The 20,000-nt window shown below is 41.0% G+C and overlaps 1 protein-coding gene across 5 annotated transcripts in view; it reads right to left on the bottom strand.

Moving 5' to 3' along the window:
- Positions 1-20,000, bottom strand: part of LOC135100711 (neuropeptide CCHamide-1 receptor-like) — a 186,088-nt gene that overhangs the window by 130,023 nt on the left and 36,065 nt on the right. For 4 of the 5 annotated variants that reach the window (XM_064003898.1, XM_064003895.1, XM_064003899.1 and 1 more), the window contains exon 2: positions 14,383-14,501. The gene's annotated coding sequence lies outside the window, so the exon portion shown is untranslated. Of the gene's footprint in view, positions 1-14,382; positions 14,502-15,975; positions 16,173-20,000 lie in introns of all 5 variants that reach the window. The other variant, XM_064003897.1, reaches the window with a different exon arrangement.

The raw sequence follows: 20,000 nt of genomic DNA, 5'->3' as shown, positions 1-20,000 counted from the left end.
TTCATATGTTTGTCTATATTAGGTAAATCTTGTATTAATAGATTAACTTCTTCTCTTGAGACTCAATAAATAAATAGTGGTGTGAACAGATAAATGAATAAAAAATATGATAAACAAATGGAAAAATGAACGAAACAAAAAAAAAGAAATAATGTAACAAGAATAATTCACCATACTGAGAAAAAATGAAATAAAAATAAAACGAAACACAGGAAAAGAAGGAAGAAGAAAGAAGGAAGAAGGAAGAACAACAACAACAAGAACAAGAAGGTGGAAAGAAGGAATGACGATAACAAGCTCAGACACGCACAAATCATAACAACCTAAGCAAAAGCAAAAAAAAAAAAAAGTAGAGACACGGAAATGAAAACGAGGAAATAGAAGATGGTAAAAAGACAAGATGGAAAAAAAGAACAGCTAATGGGGAAAAAAAGAACAGCTAATGGGGGAAGAAGAAGAAGAAGAAGAAGAAGAAGAAGAAGAAGAAGAAGAAGAAGAAGAAGAAGAAGAAGAAGAAGAAGAAGAAGAAGAAGAAGAAGAAGAAGAAGAAGAAGAAGAAGAAGAAGAAGAAGAAGAAGAAGAAGAAGAAGAAGAAGAAGAAGAAGAAGAAGAAGAAGAAGAAGAAGAAGAAGAAGAAGAAGAAGAAGAAGAAGAAGAAGAAGAAGAAGAAGAAGAAGAAGAAGAAGAAGAAGAAGAAGAAGAAGAAGAAGAAGAAGAAGAAGAAGAAGAAGAAGAAGAAGAAGAAGAAGAAGAAGAAGAAGAAGAAGAAGAAGAAGAAGAAGAAGAAGAAGAAGAAGAAGAAGAAGAAGAAGAAGAAGAAGAAGAAGAAGAAGAAGAAGAAGAAGAAGAAGAAGAAGAAGAAGAAGAAGAAGAAGAAGAAGAAGAAGAAGAAGAAGAAGAAGAAGAAGAAGAAGAAGAGAGAGAGAGAGAGAGAGAGAGAGAGAGAGAGAGAGAGAGAGAGAGAGAGAGAGAGAGAGAGAGAACGAGAGGTTAAGAGATGCAAGGAGGGCGTCAAGGAAGAGGAAGAGGAGAACGAGGACGAGTAAGTTGATGAAAAGAGGAAGAAGTAGTGTAAGATGAGAAGAAAAATGAGAAGGAGGAGGAGGAGAAGGAGAAGGAAGAGGATGAGGAGGAGGAGGAGGAGAAAAGCACCCGAGGAAGACTAAATAATTTACATACAAAGAAAAAAATAAAATACGAAGAAGAGGTGGAGAAATGCAAGAAGAAGAAAGAAGACAAGAGAAGACAGGGCAAGACAAGAGAGAGAGAGAGGACGAAGAGGAGGAGGAGATCTCACAAAAAAAAAAGAATAAAAAGAAAAAATCGTTAAGACACTAAACAAAAACAAAAAAAAACGCACATAATTTATATTCAAAACGAAGAGAAGAAGAACAAGAAGAACAAGAAGAACAAGAAGAACAAAAAACAGAAGCAGAAGCAGAAGATGATAAGAGGAAAGAGAAGAAAGGAGGAGAGGGTGTCACACTTTTCCTAAGCTGATGGAATATAAATAGAAGCAGCACTGCATAATTCACAGGCAGAAGCAGTGACACTTGAAGGAAGGAGGGGGAGTTAAGAGGAGTTACTGTCTGACAAGAGCATTCAAGGCGGCGGTGAAGGAGGGAGTGTTAAAGGGACTGAAGAAAACACGAGGAGGAGAATGAAAGAATGGAGACGTGTGCAGAATTATGAATGTACCAGAGAGAGAGAGAGAGAGAGAGAGAGAGAGAGAGAGAGAGAGAGAGAGAGAGAGAGAGAGAGAGAGAGAGAGAGAGAGAGAGAGAGAGAGAGAGAGAGAGAGAGAGAGAGAAGTAAGTAAGAAACACATAAACCGAACGAAGAAAGAGGTAAAAAAAGGTAAGGTAAAAAAACGTAACAAAAAGCAGAAACCAAGTAAGAGAGAAAGAAATGAGAAACCAAACTAGAGACGAAAACAAGATAGAAACCAAACGAACCAAACAAACCAAAACAGAATGAACGGACCAGAAACCAAGTGGACGAGGAACCCAAACCCCTCCAGAGAAACCGAACGATACTAGAAACCAGACCAAACCACAACGAACCAAACGGCAAACCAAAACAGACCAACAACATCCGAGCCACCCGATGCACCTCTGAACCACTCCATGAAACTCACCCCACGAAGCCCCGAAGCACCGAGGCCTGAGCTAGACTAAATAGAGAGAGCAGGAACCTCCTCACTGTCGTCCTCGCGTCCTCTCAACAATAACCTAGATGATATGCAATAAATTCCACGAAAGAGCATTATGTGACATTTTTCCCTCACTTCTCCAGCGTGACTCCTGAAGCCTTGGGGAGGAGGGAAGGGTGAAGGGAGTGGAGTGGTGGAGGGAGTGGAGGGAAGGGAATGGAGAGAAGGGAGTTGATATATGGAAGGCATGGGGAGTGAATGAGATTTTGAAAGAGAGAGAGAGAGAGAGAGAGAGAGAGAGAGAGAGAGAGAGAGAGAGAGAGAGAGAGAGAGAGAGAGAACGGCAGGTAAAGAGACAGATTATGCGAAAATGAGAAACTTGGAAAATCACGATTAAAGAAGAAGAACAAGAAGAAGAACAAGAAGAACAAGAAGAACAAGAACAAGAACAAGAAGAACAAGAAGACAACAACGAGGAGAGGAAAACAACAACCACCAGAAGAATAAAACGAAAGAGAAGGAGAAAGAAAAGTTAATTCAAGCCGGGAAAAAAACAATGAACAAAGGAGAGAAAAGAGAAGAAAAATGAAAAAAAATAATATGAAAAAAAGAAATACAATTAAGGAGACAGAGAGAGAGAGAGAGAGAGAGAGAGAGATAAAAAAAAATATGGGAAGGGAAGAAGAAAGGAAGGAGAGAGGGAAAAGGAGGTAATGGAGGGACTAGGAGATAAAAGCGGTGCAATGAAGGATAAAAGGAGAGGGAAAGAGGGAAGGAGCGAAGGAGGAAGTGAGTGTAGTAGGCCTATTGGTGAAGAGAGGCTTGTGTTTCTGGCATTTTTCTAATTTCCACCTTTCCGTTTCACTGAGCATCAAAAGTCAATAAGGAAACGACAGACCGAGAGAGAGAGAGAGAGAGAGAGAGAGAGAGAGAGAGAGAGAGAGAGAGAGAGAGAGAGAGAGAGAGAGAGAGAGAGAGAGAGAGAGAGAGAGAGAGAGGCGTCCATTGAATATACATCCGGCCTACAATGGAATGTTTGCTGATTCCTGTCTTTCGAATGAATACCAGTAATTAGTACTCTCTCTCTCTCTCTCTCTCTCTCTCTCTCTCTCTCTCTCTCTCTCTCTCTCTCTCTCTCTCTCTCTCTCTCTCATAAAGAAGGAATGTGCAGATGATGGAAATATTTAAGTTACTAATGTGCCCTTAAATTATCACACATGACTGACTGACTGACTGACTGACTGACTGAGAGAAAGTGACACACCTAAAACGAAAGACGGACAAATTAATTAGTATTTTCCATATAAGGACATTTTGTTACTGATGTTCTTTAATATTTGCACTTTTTCGTCTTTTTACTTTCCATGTTTCATAGCTTTTCGTTTTTGTTTTCTCTTTTCTTTGCTTCCTTTCTTCATTACATGCTTACTTTTGTATCCCCCTCCTAAAGTATTAATTATTTTATCAGTTTTATGTATTCTCTCTCTTTCATTATTTCTTTATTTTATTCCTTTTCGTCTTCCTTCCTTCCTTCCTTCCCTCTGTCCTTCCTTCCTTCTGTATTTTCTCCCCACTCTTTCCATATCATCCTTTCTTTGTTTCTCCTCTTTTATTCTCCTCCCTCTCCTTCACTCACCTTTATGTCCTTATCTGTCACTCCTGTGTGTGTGTGTGTGTGTGTGTGTGTGTGTGTGTGTGTGTGTGTGTGTGTGTGTGTGTGTGTGTGTGTGTGTGTGTGTGTGAGAGAGAGAGAGAGAGAGAGAGAGAGAGAGAGAGAGAGAGAGAGAGAGAGAGAGAGAGAGAGAGAGAGAGAGAGAGAGAGAGAGAGAGAGAGAGAGAGAGAGTTCTAGGCTCATAACTATAAAATTACCTTTAAATCGTCAAAATTCTCTCTCTCTCTCTCTCTCTCTCTCTCTCTCTCTCTCTCTCTCTCTCTCTCTCTCTCTCTCTCTCTCTCCCTCAAAGATGCAACCAACCCCAATTGAAAACAATTATCTATATCAAGTGGTCGATTGATGGTGACAGGAGGAGGAGGAGGAGGAGGAGGAGGAGGAGGAGGAGGAGGAGGAGGAGGAGGAGGAGGAGGAGGAGGAGGAGGAGGAGATGGTGGTGGTGGTGGTGGTGGTGGTGGTGGTGGTGGTGGTGGTGGTGGTGGTGGTGGTGGTGGTGGTGGTGGCAATATATTTCTGGTCAATAATATATTACATTGCCTTGACGCATCATTGCTCCACCACCACCACCACCACCGCTGCCACCACTATCACCATCACCACCATCACCACCAACATTACCGCGATATGTAAGAATAGCATTGCATATTATTGTCTGTTTGTCTGTGTGTGTGTGTGTGTGTGTGTGTGTGTGTGTGTGTGTGTGTGTGTGTGTGTGTGTGTGTGTGTGTGTGTGTGTGTGTGTGTGTGTGTGTGTGTGTGTGTGTGTGTGTGTGTGTGTGAGAGAGAGAGAGAGAGAGAGAGAGAGAGAGAGAGAGAGAGAGAGAGAGAGAGAGAGAGAGAGAGAGAGAGAGAGAGAGAGAGAGAACGAGGAAAGGGAAGGGAGGATATAGATATTAAGTGTATTGTAATCATTAAGGCAAAGAGGAGGAGGAGGAGGAGGAGGAGGAGGAACAAGGGGGAAGGACGCAGCACCTGGTTGTCATGGCGTCACAAGAAGTCCCTCACTAATACGAGCTCCAAAGACAATTGCAAAGCTTCAAGGTGTAGTGGCAGGAAAATGAGAGAGAAAGAGAGGGAGAGAGAGAGAGAATTTCCCCATTCTTTCCTTATTTTTTTACTGTATAAGATCCGTTTCTCCAATCCTAGCGTCTTGTTTTAACTTCTAACAAACTGTAGTAGAGTTTCTGGTGATTTTCTGCCCTGCTCACTTGATTCTAATGGGGGTTAAACATGAAATCTGCGTCGTTCAATAAGAAAAACACACACACACACGGAAACCAAACTAGTAATCTCTGTAGCCTTTGAAAATATCCCAGGTGAGAGAGAGAGAGAGAGAGAGAGAGAGAGAGAGAGAGAGAGAGAGAGAGAGAGAGAGAGAGAGAGAGAGAGAGAGAGAGAGAGAGAGAGAGAGAGAGAGAGAGAGAGAGAGAGAGAGAGTGTAAAAGCGAAAACTACCGAAACTATTATTATTAATCTGATCAATGCGAGAAAAATTTACCTGCAAGTACCCACAACTTTAGAGATTCTTTGTTTATATCACGATCATTTGAAAAAGTTATATGTACCTGGAAAAGACAGAAAGTTTAGCTTATTAAGTAATTAACCTATTCCCTCTTTACCGGTCTGTTTATCCAAGCGAGACTTTTTTTTATAAACAGTGCCATGAACGTTAACAAAGGGTAACCGTAGCAGTAAAAAGGTTATTATAAAAAAAGTTAGCATGAAGTATACAAAAGTTATTTACTACTACTACCACGACTACTTCTACTACTACTACTACTACTATTAGAACTATTATCATTACTACTCGGGGCAGTAACTCAGTTCATTCAAACTTTGTCCATCATTCCAACATTACTGTTTGCATTTGCATGGAACTGAGAGAGAGAGAGAGAGAGAGAGAGAGAGAGAGAGAGAGAGAGAGAGAGAGAGAGAGAGAGAGAGAGAGAGAGAGAAACACACACACACACACACACACACACACACACACACACACACACACACACACACACACACACACCTAGAAGGGAATATCTGTTAGGTTGTCACCATAACTCACGAGAATTATAAAAAAGCGTTCTGTTCTTCCTTGTTAGGTATGTGCGCGCGCGCGTGTGTGTGTGTGTGTGTGTGTGTGTGTGTGTGTGTGTGTGTGTGTGTGTGTGTGTGTGTGTGTGTGTGTGTAAAGATGCGTACATAACTATTCACAGTCTAGACAGCTACACACACACACACACACACACACACACACACACACACACACACACACACACACACACACACACACACACACACACACACACACACACACACACACTCATCTTTCAAAGCAACCAGGAAGTCAACGACACTGCTCTTCCTCCTCTTCTTTCCCTTCTCCTCCTCCTCCTCCTCCTCCTCCTCCTCCTCCTCCTCCTCCTCCTCCTCCTCCTCCTCCTCCTCCTCCTCCTCCTTTCATGTCCCCTCGCATGTCTCTTCCCACGTACCTCCCCAGGGGAAGTGTTAACAGGAAGAGGAGGAGGATAAAGTAGGAGGAGAAGGAGGATAAAGTAGGAGGAGGAGGAGGATAAGGTAGGAGGAGGAAGAAAAAAAAACGAAGGAGGAGGAAGATGGATAGCTATCAAGGGGGAAACAAGACAAGTAATGGAGAAGAGGAGAAGAGGAGGAAAAAAAGAATGGAAGAAAAATAAATACAAGAGAAAATAAAAAAAATAAGTGAGAAATAATCCAAGAAGAAAACAAAATAAAAACAATAGCAGAGAGAGAGAGAGAGAGAGAGAGAGAGAGAGAGAGAGAGAGAGAGAGAGAGAGAGAGAGAGAGAGAGAGAGAGAGAGAGAGAGTCCTGCTACTACTCCTCCAAATTAACAATAACACTGCTCGGGGGAAATCAAAGTCGAACCACTACAGTGAAAAAAAAAATAAAGAAAAATAGTAAAGATGAAGGAAAGAAAGGGAAAAGAAATAAAAAAAATGAACAATAACGAAAATGCAAAATTCAAATACAGGAAACGTTACCAAATTACTATTGACAAGTGATTTATATTTCTTTCTTCCTCTTCCCTGCTTCTCCTCCTCTGTGCTCCACTTCTCTTTCTTATCCTGTTGTTATTGTAGTAGTAGTAGTAGTAGTAGTAGTAGTAGTGATAGTGGTGGTAGTGATTGTTGTTTTTGTTGTTGTTCTTACCATTGTTAAGAAGATGAAGAACAAGAACAAGAAGAACAAGAAGAACATGAACAAGAGATCACCACCACCACCACCACCACCACCACCAAAAAAAAAAAAAAAAAGAACAATGCTGATCGTCTCCCGCCAGTGACCCTCCCTGAGCCCAGCCTGGACCAATCTCCTGCCAGCACGCCGCCCCTCCACCAATTACAGGCGATCACGAGAAGGCAATTCAGCCAATCCGGGGTGACATTCCGATCTTACCTCAGACAACTCGATGCATTACCAATTTCCAGCAGGTGAGTCGGTGGGGGGGATGGGGAGGAGACAACTTAGATTTTGGAAGGGGGTAGGAGGGGTGGGAGGATAGGGAATACGTCTCTCTCTCTCTCTCTCTCTCTCTCTCTCTCTCTCTCTCTCTCTCTCTCTCTCTCTCTCTCTCTCTCTCTCTCTCTCTCTCTCTCTCTCTCTCTCCTGTGTTTGTTTTGATTCTGTTCTGTTTGTGTTTCTCATCGCTCTGTCTGTTCCTTCCTCATTCTTTTTCTTTGTATATTTCACCACGTTTCTTATCCGTCTTTCAATTCTAGCTCTTTTTCTGACCTACTTGCTTCTTAACTTGTCACAGAATTATTTTTCTCTTTTTTTCTTCTTTTAACTTATAGCAAATTAATTTAAGCTGAATATCTTTTTTCTCCCTCCTCCTTCTCCTCCTCATCCTTTTCTTTAATTTTCCTTTCAGTAACAGGTCTCTTCTATGGTTTCCTCCTTCCTTCTTTATCTTCTTCTTTCCCTCCCTTCTCTCCTTCCTTCCTTTTTCCTTCCTTCCTAAGCTGTCTTAATAAACAATCTTTACTACATCAACCAATAAATGTTCATAAATTTCATAAGCATCATTAGTTTCTATGACTTTAGTACACGACAAAGCCACCAATTTCATCTTCACCCTGATCCTGAAAGTAGCAGATAAAGAAGGCGAAAAAGCTCGAGAATATGAACCAAAGAGTTGCTGGAGAGTGTTTCTCAGAATATTCCTCTTATACTGAATGGGAAAACTTATTCGGCGTTCGACTTCTTGCTCCATCAAAACCAGTGGCTCTTGTCTTCCTTTTTCCCTTTATAACTCAATGACACAGCTCCCCTCCACTGCGCCATCATACCATTTACAGTGAAGTATCAGCATCTTGTCTTTTCCATTACCTCCAAGAACACAATTTTCCCAGTACGTCTTCCTGTTTTCGAGTGAGGAATAAGACAATGTTTATTTCAGCTTCCTCCTTGAACCCGTATTTCCTTCACTTGCTCCTCGTGTTTACGGTGAAGAAGACGGATGGCGGTTTCTTCAATCAGTCCTTATTGTCGTCCAGAATAATAATGCAAGAATATCTGGGAAGTCGAGATTGTGTCCGTTTTCTTCAACTCGTTTTCTTCAGCCCCAACAAATAGGGAAAGAGGAGGGGGTGGGTATCAATAGTGGAGCCTACACGAGTTCTGGGAAAATATGGAAGGAAAATGTATGATCTAACCCCGCAGAAGGACCACAGAAGGAACACACGAGTACCACACAAGCAGGGGCGCCGCTGTGAAGGCAATAAAGCAGCAAGTGCTCCTATTCTCGGCGGAACAGAAACAACACAACTACAAACTCAAGTACCTTTCATTTTGTGCAGACTTCATTTTTCCTCTTTCTTTCCGTCATGAAGCGATATGAGGCCTTAGTGTGTGTGTGTGTGTGTGTGTGTGTGTGTGTGTGTGTGTGTGTGTGTGTGTGTGTGTGTGTGTGTGTGTGTGTGTGTGTGTGTGTGTGTGTGTGTGTGTGTGTGTGTGTGTGTGTGTGTGTGTGTGTGTGTGTGTGTGTGTGTGTGTGTTTTAAATCTGTCTCTTCCAAACTTAATTTTAATGTTAATTTTTTGTCTTTTGTTTTTATATAGTGAAAACTAAATTTCTAATTCTAATAATCTCTCTCTCTCTCTCTCTCTCTCTCTCTCTCTCTCTCTCTCTCTCTCTCTCTCTCTCTCTCTCTCTCTCTCTCTCTCTCTCTCTCTCACCAGTCTCTCTCTCTCAGAATCATAAGTCAGTATACTTGTACGCCAAGAAAGAGAATACACACTGAAGCTTTTTTTTTCCTTTACCCTTCCTTCTTTCCTTAACAGTAATACGTCTGCCTCACTCTTACAACAGGTAAACGCTACACAAGAACCACAGTAAGTACACAATTATCGATGCGCCCACTCACATACAAAACATACTTATACTAGAGAGATTTTCGACTTCCCATTCGGCTGATTCACTGCCAAACACACACACACACACACACACACACACACACACAAGACGGGGCGCATTGAGTGGCAGCCTTGTTAGTGCAGAGAATTGACCAGATAACAAGAAGAAAGCAGGTAAGTGAGTGATACCCCAGCAGTCCTCCACGAGCATCACAGTCCAGGTGAACACACGCCGCTTAGACAAGTTTTCCCTTGACATGCTTCAGATCTCTCTCCCGTAAAACTCCATGAGGCTTGACTTGTTAATACTGTTTGGACTGTTTCTTTTCCCTTCAAGAGACGGCACTTCTGTAGTTTTTTTCTTTTTTTTTTTTCTCTCTCTCTCCTTCTACATGAGGAAGATAGACCAAAGGAACAAAAAATAAATAAAAAAAAAGGTAAAATAAAAAATAAATTCATGAAACAGATGCTTATACGTAATCCTCCCATCCTTGTTCACCCCCCCAAAAAAAATAAAATAAATAAAATAAATAAATAAATAAATAAATAAATAAACTATCTATTCACCCCCAACGTGCCTCACTCTCTAGTCAACTTGCTATTTAAACTTTCTAAATAATTAATTTAAAACCTGGTATGAATAATAGAGAAGCTTTATTTTTTTTTTTCCCTCTTGAAGCTTATAATAATAATAATGGAGGGGCTTATATCCACTGCGCATCTCGTTATTAATGAGGAGGCAACACAAGGGAACAAGAGGAAACAAGAGGAAACAAGACGGACACAGAAGAAACAAGAAGGAACAAAAAAGGAAAAAAAGAGTGAACAAAAGGAAAAAAAAGAAGGAAACGAGAGGAAACAAGACGGACACAGAAGAAACAAGAAGGAACAAAAAGGAAAAAAAGAATGAGCAAAAGAAAAAAAAAAGAAGGAAACGAGAGGAAACAAGACGGACACAGAAGAAACAAGAAGGAACAAAAGGGAAAAAGAATGAAAAGGGAAAAAAAGGAGGAAATAAGAGGAAACAAGACGGACAAAGAAGAAACAAGAGGGAACAAGAGGAAACACGAGGAAACCAGAAGAAACAAGACGGACACAGAAGAAACAAGAGGGAACAAGAAGGAAACAAGAGGAAACAAGACGAACACAGAAGAAACAAGAGGAAACAAGAAGGAAACAAGAGAGAAACAAGAGGAAACACGAGGAAATCAAGCCGGAACGAAAAGAAGCTAAAGGAAATAAGATTAATTAAGAGAAAACACAAGGAAACAAGAGGAAACAAGATAATAAAAGAGAGATCAAGAGGCAACAATAGGAAACAAGAGGACACAAGAAGGAACAAAAGAAAAAAACAAAGAGAAAACAAGAGGAAACAAGAGGAAACACGAGGAAAAAAAGGGAACGAGAAAGATTAAGAGGAAACACGAAGAAACAAGAAAACAAAAGAGAACAAGAGGAAACAAGAGGAAAACAAGTAAAAACAAGAGAAAAACAAGAGGAAACAAGAGGCAACACGAGGAAACATGAGAAAACAAGAGGAAACAAGAGAAAAACAAAAGAACACAAAAAAACAAGAGGAAGCAGGAGGAAACACGAGGAAAACTGGAGGAAACAAGAGGCAACACGATGACACAAGAGGAAACACAAGGAAACAAGAGGAAACGAGAGAAAAATATGAGGAAACAAGAGGAAACAAGAGAAAACGAGAGAAAAATGAGGAAATAAGAGGAAAACAAGACAAAACAAGAGGAATCACGAGGAAATGAGAGGCGACAAGAAGAAACATACGGAAACAAGACGGATCAAGAGGAAACAAGAGGAAACAAGAAGGAACAAAAGAAAACAATAAGATAAACGAGGAAAACAAGAAGAAAAACGAGGAAAACACGAGAAGAACTAGGAAACGCGAGAAAACAAGAGGAAACAAAGGAAAACAAGAGGAAACAAAAGACAACAAGAGGAAACAAAAGACAACAATAGCAAACACTAGGAAAACAAGAACAAACAAGCATTACGTGTATTAATCTCGCGGAAATAATGCTCAACCGCGGTAAAAAAAAAAGTGCTAAATATTTAAATCTCTCGTGGAAACAGCCACAATGGGGGCAAAACACGCTGAATGTTAGTTGGTTCTTTGCCAGAGCACGACTCCGTTAATGGCGACTGGTGTTGTGACTTCGCACTAAATAAACATACCTGCTCTTTTGGTACACCTTTCCTTAATTACTAATCACTCTGAGACATCTTTCCTAGTCTTACAGCCATCTTCAATTTTTTAATATCGGTACAAAATTGCAACATCAAATCTTTTCATTCCCTTCTTCCTTGCAGATGCTTATAAGAGATTTCACGCATTGCTTCTGGTGCTCTTAATTGTTTCGTTCTGCAGTGAATTAAAACTATATTGACACTGTGCTGAATGAGAATAAGATTAATTTAGTACTAGGTCAACTCAACATAATCTATACTCTGTTCCGCTATTCCGGTTCATAGTTTATACTCTCTTCGCGCTACTCAGGTTCAGCACCCTGTCCGCTCAGCACTAAATGGACATAGTACTACTCCATCTCACCAATAGATGAACTCAGCGCCAGTTGAAGTATGTGCTGTATCAGTTCAGCAAAAGATTAATTCAATGCTCGAGTAAATAAATAAATAAATAAAATAATGCAAAACGTATCCCTTTAATATGAAAAAAAACAGTGAGAGAAACTTAAAAAACATCGCTTTATAAAAAAAAAAAGAAAACACTATAATATTTTCTAACACCTATTAATAATGAAAGTGGGAAGCAGGCGTCACCTTGCATTTTCAGTTAGATACATTAGGAGATAGTCAGTTATAATTATTAGTACTCTCTCTCTCTCTCTCTCTCTCTCTCTCTCTCTCTCTCTCTCTCTCTCTCTCTCTCTCTCTCTCTCTCTCTCTCTCTCCCATTCACATCTAAAATAAGCGCGGCCTCATCATAATTATTTAAGGAATCCACTTAACCTCTTTGCCATTTCCAGCGTGAAGTGACGGTGGAAAAAAGGACGAATTCTTGGCAACCTTTCCTCCACTCCGCCACTCCTCCATCCTTCCATCTCTCCATCCCCTTCATAAGTTCCCTCCCCTCCTTTATAATCTCTAAATTCCTGACCCCCTCCCCACAATACACCCACCAAAACTAAAAATCCGTCAGCATTCCTTCACACACACACACACACACACACACACACACACACACACACACACACACACACACACACGTAAAGCTGTGGAAAAAAATAAAAAGAAAGCAAATATTTCCTTCTTAGTATCACAGCCAAGAGAGGAGGAGGACGAGGAGGAGGAGGAGGAGGAGGAGGACGATGAGGAGAGCTAAACGAAGAAGAAGATGGGTAAATGATATGTGACGTGAGAAATCCTAGAAGAGGAGGAAGTGTACGACCAAGAAGAAGAGAAAGAGATGGAAGAGGAGGAGGAGGAGGAGGAGGAGGAGGAGGAGGAGGAGGACGGAAGGCCAGGAAAAAAAGAGAAGAAAAAGGTAAGGAGAAACTTGAATTAAATGTAATGGAATGAAAGTAAAGGAATAATAACAATAATAATAATAATAATAATAATAATAATAATAATAATAATAATAATAATAATAAAAGAAAAGAAAAAGAAAGAAGAAGAAGAAGAAGAAGAAGAAACAAGAAACAAAGAACGAAAAAGAAAAAAACAGGAAATAGGACAAAAAGACGAAGAAAATAAAAATGAGAGACAGATAACGAGGAAAGAGAGAGAGAGAGGTAATAGGAGAAGTGGTTGCAAAGGAATGAGAGAGAGAGAGAGAGAGAGAGAGAGAGAGAGAGAGAGAGAGAGAGAGAGAGAGAGAGAGAGAGAGAGAGAGAGAGAGAGAGAGAGAAGCGAAAAACTACGAACTACGAAGAGAAGATGAAGGAATGAGGGAATGAAGGAATGAAGGATATCACCACTCAGTCCTTGGTTCAATTTCTCTCTTGGCGGTGCAGTTGGAAAAGTCATTTAAGAGAGAGAGAAAGAGAGGAGGAGGGAAAAAAATAAATTAGCGTGAACGAAATAAATAAATAGAGGAAGAAAGAAAAACAAAACAGACCCTTCTGAAATACGTAAAGATTATACTCGTACGTTTTCTCTCTGTTTTCTGTGAGGGGGAAAAAAAAACTTGCGCAGAACGAAATAAATAAATAGAGGAAAAAAAAAGAGACTCCTTGAAATACGAAAAGAGTCTACGCTTTCTCTCTTTTCGCCGCACTTGTATCCCATTTTCCTTTCATTTTTTTCTCTTTCTCCGTTTTCTTTCCGGTTCACAGAGGCTTCACGCGCCACGTATCGTTTCAGAATAGTTGGATTCTCCGAAACTAAGGCTTTCTTGTGAGGGAAGAAGATTAATAAGGCGAAGTTGATCCTCTTGTTTCATATTTTTCCTCTCACAAGCAAATCCTTAGGTAGCTCCGAAAGTAAGGCGGTATTCCAGAAGATCAAAGAAAACGTAAAGAAATAAATAAACAAGACTTAAATCACCTAAACTTTCCTTGACTTGTTTCTCTATTTATTTTCTTGGGAGAGGACAGGTGAGGGAAGGTGGGTAAAACATGAAGGATGGGTGAGAGGGATGGAGGGAGAAAAGGAGAGAGTGCAAGGGAGGGAGAGAGCGGCTAGGGAGGCATTAAGAGTTGACAGGATAAAGATTTATGAGTGTTCCATAGATTACTCAATTCTCTCTCTCTCTCTCTCTCTCTCTCTCTCTCTCTCTCTCTCTCTCTCTCTCTCTCTCTCTCTCTCTCTCTCTCTCTCTCTCTCTGTCTGTCTGTCTGTCTGTCTGTCTGTCTGTCTGTCTGTCTGTCTGTCGTTGTGTGAAGGTCGGGGCTCCAGCCAATCAAAATTTCAATATAAAAAGCTCCAAAAAAGGAAAAAATGGAGACAGAGGGCGACTGAAAAAAATAAATAAATAAACACGACAAAAGTTCCTAAGTATAAACTCTCTCTCTCTCTCTCTCTCTCTCTCTCTCTCTCTCTCTCTCTCTCTCTCTCTCTCTCTCTCTCTCTCTCTCTCTCATCCACTTCATAATATATAAACATACATATTCATTTAACTAAAAAAATCACCTCATTCATTCACTCACTCACTCACTGATTCACTCACTCACTCCTGTACTCACCGAGCCCATGTCGCGCCGTGAAGACATCCTCCAGTAGGCAGGAGAGGTTCAGGAGGAGGGAGAGTGGCGGGAGAGTGGCGGGAGAGGCGTGGCGATCCTTGAGTCCTGGTGAAGTGAACCTGATGGACGAGGAGAAAGGGAGTGTGAGAGATGGAGGGAGTGGGAGCGGGAGAGGGAGAGGGAGAGGGAGAGGGAGAGGGAGGGGGAGTCAATAAGTGCAAGACAAGTCAGTGAGAGGATTTGCTTAGCTTTTATTTTCTTAGTGGTGTTTTTCTTTTCTTTTTTTTTTTGCCTTTTGTTTTGCCTTTTGTTTTCTTTCCTAATTATTCACGAAGGAAGAAGAAAGAAAAAAATAACAACTTATGGTTAATGGAAAACAAAAGCAATATACACTCTCTAGTAACTGACAAAGTGACACCAGAGCTTCACGTGTGTCGATGTGAGGTAACCTGAAGCTTCGAGTAAAGAAAAGAGGAGCATCAGGGCATCTCCGGAACTAGACTTGCCTCCATTTTGAATTCCAGTCTAGGTTCAATTTGTATTTCTTACGAGCGGCAAATCAACGGAATATTTCCACACCTAAACGTTTTCTGATGTCCTTATCTTGTTTCCTTCAGGAGTTTCTGACTTTTCTGTTCGAGTTTTCTTGCTTATTTACCTATTTATTTAATCCCCTTTTTATGTCATTATACAAAAAGGATACAAACATAAAATAAGATAACAAAAAACTGGTTCTCATACGAGTTTTCTTGCTTATTTACCTATTTATTTAATCCCCTTTTTATGTCATTATAAAAAAAACGATACAAACATAAAATAAGATAAAAAGCTGGTTCTCATATAGGATAGTAGATGAGTGGAATAGACTCAGTAATTAGGTTGTTAGATTTATGGATGAAAATGATAGGAGGAAGTAAGTAGATATGCTAAAGGATACGTATAGTGGACCTGATAACTTCTTTTATGTTCCCTTATTTTCCTATGTTCTTATGTTCCTGTGTTCTAGAGGTTACCAGTGCAAAGGAATGACGGATGGTGTTGTTACCCCCTTGCAATTTTGGCCGGAACAGAGACTGAGTGAGGAAGGAGTTTTATACAGCGGGCATGCGGGAGGGGAGGGGAGGGGAGGGAGGGAGGAGAGAATGGGAAGAGTGGTTGCGTGTTGTCGTGTTTCCATTGCAACTTTTACACAATTTCGTTTCAAAGTGATGCATGTTCTCAGCTTTTATGATGTGTACATTTGCGCGCCATTCCATGTGTCAATGCGTGTTTTCACTGCGTTTTATCTATTTTGACTCACCCTACACACACTGATGGAACAAAATAAAATAAATCAAACGAAAAAAAAAAAATTCCCAGACACCATACAGTAAAATACCAACAAAAATACACGAACACAACAAACATGCATGCAATTAAAAGCTTCACGAGCCAAGGTGTGTAACGATGATGAAACCTCAAAAATTCAGTCTTTTCCTCCCCTTTATCACCATCTATGCATAAAGATAATAGAGGATACAAATATATATAGTCTATTGCAATATTTTTTTTTCCTTGCTGTTCCTAACGTGGTATTTTTTTTTTTTTTTTTACCTGCAACTTTTGGCCATTCATTTCCTCCGCCATTGTTCATTCATCATCATCTCCCTCAGCAGGAAAGTGATCTCTGTAAACACTCCGCCTAGCCCCCTCGTGCTCATTTCGTATTCAGATTGCAGCTCCTCCTTCCTCTCACTTCACACAGCGCGGAACTTTGACAATGACAGTGAAGTTGTGGTGACCTTGGCCCGCTAAAATAAATAAATAAATAAATAAATAAATAAATAAATAAATAAATAAATAAAAATAAATAAATAAATAAATGTACAAACAAACAAAAACACAAATAAATAAATACACAGACTGGTAGATACGTACATGCATTCATACATACATACATACACATGCATAAACAAATAACCAGATAAATGAATGTGATAAAATAAAACTAGCATAATCTTTCATCACTTTCCTTCCTTCATTTTCCATATTGAACCTAAAGTTACAGAATCTTAATTAAACTCAACTATTAATCATTCATTCTTGCATCATCAGACATCAGTTTCAGATTTGCGAGGGAGACAGGCACAAGTTGGCTCACGGACAGGCTTGTGAGTGAGCGGAACAAACTTTGCAGCAAGGCGGTAAGAGCACAGCCATGAGGTGGTTTAAGGAGGCTGGGTAAAGTAATGGGTGATGACGGGAGATAGTAAAGTTTTGAGTGTTCAGGAGCTTGTTGAAGAGTCTTGTGTGCGTCAGCTGGCTTTGGGAGTTATTTTGCATTTTTATCTTAGTTCTTGTTAGATGAGATTTTAGACTCAAGGAATATAACACTTAATTTGTTAAAGTTCTTTTTGCACTGTTTTTAACGTGTGTGTATGAGCCTCCTTCCTAGTCTATCCTATTTACACATGTTCTTATTTTTTTTAATCTTGTTCGATTCTCCTGAATTACTTATCTTAATGTGAGTATCCTTCCTGTCTTCTGCAGTCCCCTTACTTATTATACGAGTTTCTTTAGCTATCTTTTCCATTCTCTTCATCTTATATTTATTTAAGTTTACCTGCAAGATTTTCTAGTTTCCTTATCTACTTATCTCTACAGCATCTAGCTTTACTTATCATTTCCAGTCTCATTTATTGACGTACCTGTTCTCTATGTCATCTTCCCCACCATAACCTTCCTTTCCACGCCTCTTAGTCCCTCCCTACAACAAACAAGATTTACCACCTTTCTTCATCAGTTCTGTTGCTTCGTGATACCTCTCGCCTCTCACTGGGTCCTCTCTCAGCCTTCCAAAGTGATTATGTGTGTCTGAGAGGGAGAGGCACGCGTACATACCACAGATGTACAGACACAAAGACACTCAGGAACTCACAGTCATATCTATAATGGGTGTGTGTGTGTGTGTGTGTGTGTGTGTGTGTGTGTGTGTGTGTGTGTGTGTGTGTGTGTGTGTGTGTGTGTGTGTGTGTGTGTGTGTGTGTGTGTGCGCGCCAATTAGGTGACAGCACGGATGAAAAATTAGACAACTGAGGGAGAAAAGGGAGGAGGAGGAGGAGGAGGAGGAGGAGGAGGAGGAGGAGGAGGAGGAGGAGGAGGAGGAGGAGGAGGAGGAGGAGAAAATGGGGCTGAAAAATACATACACATCTAGGCCATTTTTTTGATGACTTTCTCTCTCTCTCTCTCTCTCTCTCTCTCTCTCTCTCTCTCTCTCTCTCTCTCTCTCTCTCTCTCTCTCTCTCTCTCTCTCCTTACTCCCTTCCCTTCCTCACACAGCGCCATATGACCTCGATGTTGCGGCGCCAAGACACACACACACACACACACACACACACACACACACACACACACACACACACACACACACACACATTCATTCATACACACTCATACACGACTTAATGGACGATGGCTATTGTAGATGATATTAGTATGTTACAGTACTTACTAGTTAACTTATTGACTTGTTTATTTACACATTCACTCACCCAGCCACTCACACACAACCAGCACCTCTTTCCGTAATCTCTCTTACATATCCTTCCCTTCCAAAGTCAGTATTCTTAACAGTTTCTTATTTAAAATTCTTATCTGAAGTTCTACCACACTCTAGTGTTAGTTATTAATTCTCTAAAATGTTTAAAGATTCTTCGTAGTGGGAGTTTAACAAAATATTCAATGTTATAAAAGTGTTCAGAAATTCTTATCTATAATTATGGGACGCTTTCGTAGTATAAGTTATTAAAATTCTCAATGGTATTTCCACAATTCTAAAGACAGTTCAACCCTTTGACTGCTATTTGGTACGTCTTTCCTTAATTACTAATAACTCTGAGACATCTTGACTTGTTCAACAGCCGCCTCCAACCTTTAAATTAAATAGAAATTGCAAAATCTATTCTTTTTAATCTTTCTTTTACATCTTCTTTTTAATCTTTCTTGTACATACTTACATAAAAATTTCACGCATTACTTCTGGTGGTGTGACTTGTTGAGTAGGGCAGTGAAAGGGATAACAAGTATTCTACTCACACCAACAATAACCAAAACATCGAAAAGAACCTGCCAAATCTTCATAACCTCACGAAGAACAACCACCAATGAACATAAGCGTATAAGAGTACAATCCTCAGCTTTTTCCCCAAGTCCCCAGGAACTTCAAAGCCCCACTGCTCTCCGCCATCTCTCCAGCTCCCTTCCTCGGTATAGTAAGACTGACTGAGGGAGGTGACGGAAAAAATGACGCTGGGGTGTGAAATGAGGACAGGAGGACTAGGAGGAGGTGGTGGGGGATGAGGTGGCGCGGGAGGAGGAGGAAGAAGAGGAGGAGATGGCGGGGGAGGAGGAGGAAGAGGAGGAGGAAGAGGAGGAAGAGGAGGAGGAGGAGGAGGAGGAGGAGGAGGAGGAGGAGGAGGAGGATACCAAGGAGGAATTACGATCCATTACAAAATATACAGTAAGACCATAATGTGTGTGTGTGAGAGAGAGAGAGAGAGAGAGAGAGAGAGAGAGAGAGAGAGAGAGAGAGAGAGAGAGAGAGAGAGAGAGAGAGAGAGAGAGAGAGAGAGAGAGAGAGAGAGAGAGAGAGAGAGAGAATGGAAAAGGTAGATAAATGTGAAGAAAAACAGTGGCAGAAAACCTCCATTCAGATTTTCAGGAGCCATTAGATTAATGGAGACTTGAATAAAAAGAAAAGTGAAACGAAACCCGGGAGAGAGAGAGAGAGAGAGAGAGAGAGAGAGAGAGAGAGAGAGAGAGAGAGAGAGAGAGAGAGAGAGAGAGAGAGGATGAAAGCTTACTATACTCTCTCTCTCTCTCTCTCTCTCTCTCTCTCTCTCTCTCTCTCTCTCTCTCTCTCTCTCTCTCTCTAAGCTTTATTCACACTTTTAAAACACTCCTAACTTTTCCGAACGAAGTTTTTACCCATAATCACCTACAACTTTTGAGACACACTGGATTTTTTTGATACTGCAGCTTAGTAACAGAAAAGATAAAATTAACTCTCTCTCTCTCTCTCTCTCTCTCTCTCTCTCTCTCTCTCTCTCTCTCTCTCTCTACAAGGGAGTGAAAGCAAAAATAAGCCAATGATACTACGCCAAGATCCGACCATCGGTGCAGGTGTGTGTGTGTGTGTGTGTGTGTGTGTGTGTGTGTGTGTGTGTGTGTGTGTGTGTGTGTGTGTGTGTGCGCAAGCGCGCGCGAGCTAAATTTCAGCCCCAAACAGCCACGCTCGTGAAGAGTGAGCCGCGTCATCCTGAATGTGGTTCAGTTTGATGTTCAGCAAATCTTCAGCAAGAAGCGTGATTTAACAAAATGTCTGAAAACAAAGTGTGTTATTACTTGAAGTGTGTGGCTCGCGCCGCCACGCTGCGGGAGGCTCCCTCACGCCTGCGGCTCAGCGTGCGGCAGCCCCGCCGAGGCTGCCTGCCGTGGTGGCCCAAGAGGCGCACGGTGGCCACCCTCTGCTTCAAGGAGGCTCACTGGCAACAGGGAGCCTCTGGCGAGTACGAGCAGACCGCAGAGTGCGAGGTGAAGGACCTGGCGAGGCTGAGGCGCCTGGAGGCTGACCTGCCCGT

This window comes from Scylla paramamosain, chromosome 5, assembly GCF_035594125.1.
Source record: "Scylla paramamosain isolate STU-SP2022 chromosome 5, ASM3559412v1, whole genome shotgun sequence".
Classification (NCBI taxonomy): Eukaryota; Metazoa; Arthropoda; class Malacostraca; order Decapoda; family Portunidae; genus Scylla; species Scylla paramamosain.
The sequence above is the reverse complement of the archived record's forward strand: the minus strand, read 5'-3'. Positions and strand labels throughout refer to the sequence as shown.